This window comes from Montipora foliosa, chromosome 11, assembly GCF_036669935.1.
Source record: "Montipora foliosa isolate CH-2021 chromosome 11, ASM3666993v2, whole genome shotgun sequence".
NCBI classification, from domain to species: domain Eukaryota; kingdom Metazoa; phylum Cnidaria; class Anthozoa; order Scleractinia; family Acroporidae; genus Montipora; species Montipora foliosa.
In genome coordinates this window covers 3,891,730-3,894,229 of record NC_090879.1, presented here as the reverse complement: position 1 = coordinate 3,894,229, position 2,500 = coordinate 3,891,730, and positions in this window count along the sequence as shown.

The following is a 2,500-nucleotide window of genomic DNA, read 5'->3' as shown; positions in this document are numbered from 1 at the left end:
CCTATTGTGGAATTGGAGACCGGATTGTGTGGTTTGATAAAGCTTATGAGAAGTTGACAGTTCTGTCCTCTGAGCTCCTTTGTCATATGGAGATAATGTGTTATGTGCCTGGGAAACCACACATAAACTTTCATCCTGCTTGTACGCATCTAGTTCAACTGGCTCAAGGTGTTTCCCTGGTTTAGTGGTTTTAAGTTTCTCCCCGATGGTGAACACGTATTTATCCGGCAACGCTTGCATGAAAGAAATATCTAGTTTTGTTAAGGTTTGGCACCGTTGTCCGGTCAGAAGACAAAGTAACATTGTCAGTTTCTTAGTCAGAGTCTTGAGATTAAGTTCGGGTATCGGATGCAATGTTTGTAGGTACCGCAACACTGTCCCGACATCCCATATAGTGGTGTATCTTGGTAAAGAGGGTTTAAGCTCGAAGATGCCCTTAAGAAATCTAGTCACGAGTGGATGAGTACCAAATGTATTCCCACCTGGAAGGTCAAGTACGGAGGACAGGGCGGACCTAGCGGTATTAATGGCGCTGTATCCCAAGCCTTTCTCATAAAGGGATGCCAAAAAATCAATTCCCTTTTCAATACTAGCGTTAAATTTGTTAATGTTTCGAGATTTACAAAACATTTCCCATCGCGAGAGGTGTATTTGGTACTGTTTAGCAGTACTAGCGCGCCAAGAGGCCATAATGATATCTTTCGCAGTAGTTGAGAGCTTGAGGTTGGTTGGGCAAATAGAGTAGTGTTTTGCTCGCTCCCAACACTACCGGTTTCTATACCGTCATTTTCATTGCCTTGGGGAACCAGGCCTGTGGCGGTCAGTTGGGAAGCACGCAGACGCCAGTGGCTTTGTCCTCCTGGATCTTCTTGAGCACAGCTGCTATAACACTAAAGGGAGGAAAGGCACAGAACTTTAGTTTTGCCCAGTTGATTGTGAAAGCATCAATGGCTATTGATTCTGGGTCCGGCCTATATACGACATAATTAGGAAGCTGTTTGTTCAGTAGGTCGATATCTGGTGCAAATTGCAATGTTTTCAGGGATTGTGAGAACAAAGTTGTATTTAGCATCCATTCAGTTATGGTTTGGTTTTGTCTGGATTCCAGATCAGCTTCTACATTAGCTTTACCTGCAATGTGTCCCGCACTGATCCAGAGGTTTCGTGCTATACACCAATCCCAAATTTCCTTGCATAATTTGTTTAAGTGCCCAGAATGGCTTGTTCCCATGTGGTTTATTACCGCAACCGCAGTAGTGTTATCAATCTTTAACCGGATATACCTGTCGCGGTGGGAGCTACATAGAGCTTTAAGGCCTAGAAAAACTGCTAACAGTTCTAGATAGTTAATGTGGTGGGGCTTTTCGTCCGAAGCCCACAGGCCACCTGTCGACTGTGGCCCGCACAGAACCTCCCAACCGTTGTTTGAAGCATCCGTCATCAGCTCGCATGATGGCTGATCCCAGGTCATTACATTTTCCGCTGTCATCACATCAGCTATCCACCTCTCAAGCTCCAATTTAGCATTTGCCGATAAAGACATGCGCCTGTCAAAATTCCATCGGTTGTTTCGCAGTGCGCGAGTTTTATCGTATTCAATGTGGCGATAGTATAGAGCCCCGTACATGACCCCAGGAAAAGATGAAACCATCTTTCCGAGCACTCGTGCTACTTCCCTTATAGTAGGAGAAGCCGTGTTAAGCAGCGATGTGCACGCAGTTTGGATTGTCAGGGCTTTTTCCCGAGTTAATGTAATTGTCATATTAACTAAGTTCAGAACGAACCCCAGAATTACTAGTTGTTGGGTTGGGTTAAAGACGGATTTTTCTGGGTGGGTTACGAGTCCCAAGGCATCAATTTGAATTACGGTGTCTATAACATTATGCACACAGGCATCATAAGTCTTCCCCTGTAAGTACAGGTCGTCTATATAACCGCTGGAGATATGACCCTTGAGATGTAACTCTGTTAGTGCGGGTTTAAGAAGTTTGGTAAACTTTCTGGGACCGCATGAGAGGCCGTTGGGTAAGCATGTGAACTGATAAAGTTGCCCCCTCCAAAAAAATCGTAAGTATTTCCTGTCCGATGTGACGATGGGCACGGAATAGTATGCGTCCTTCAAGTCAATTGACGCCATGAAACAATCTTTCTCAACTAGTTTAACGATGGTGTTGAGAGTCTCCATCTTAAAATGGAGTTTTTTGGCACATTTGTTAAGATTCTTAAGGTTAAGAATCATTCGGTGACCACCATCCTTTTTAACGCGCACGAATACATCAGAAATTATTTCTCCATGACTGTGACCGGTGGGCTCAATGACACTTTTCGATAGAAGCTTTTCCACCTCTAGATCGATAACAGCTTCCTCACTGGCGGGCCTCTTACATGTGGGTAGAAAATGTTGTTGAGGAGGTTCATCAAAAACAATTTTCATTCCCATTACAGTGGAAAGAATTTCCTTATCAGAAGTTATTTCCTTCCACGCCCGTAAGGAATGCCC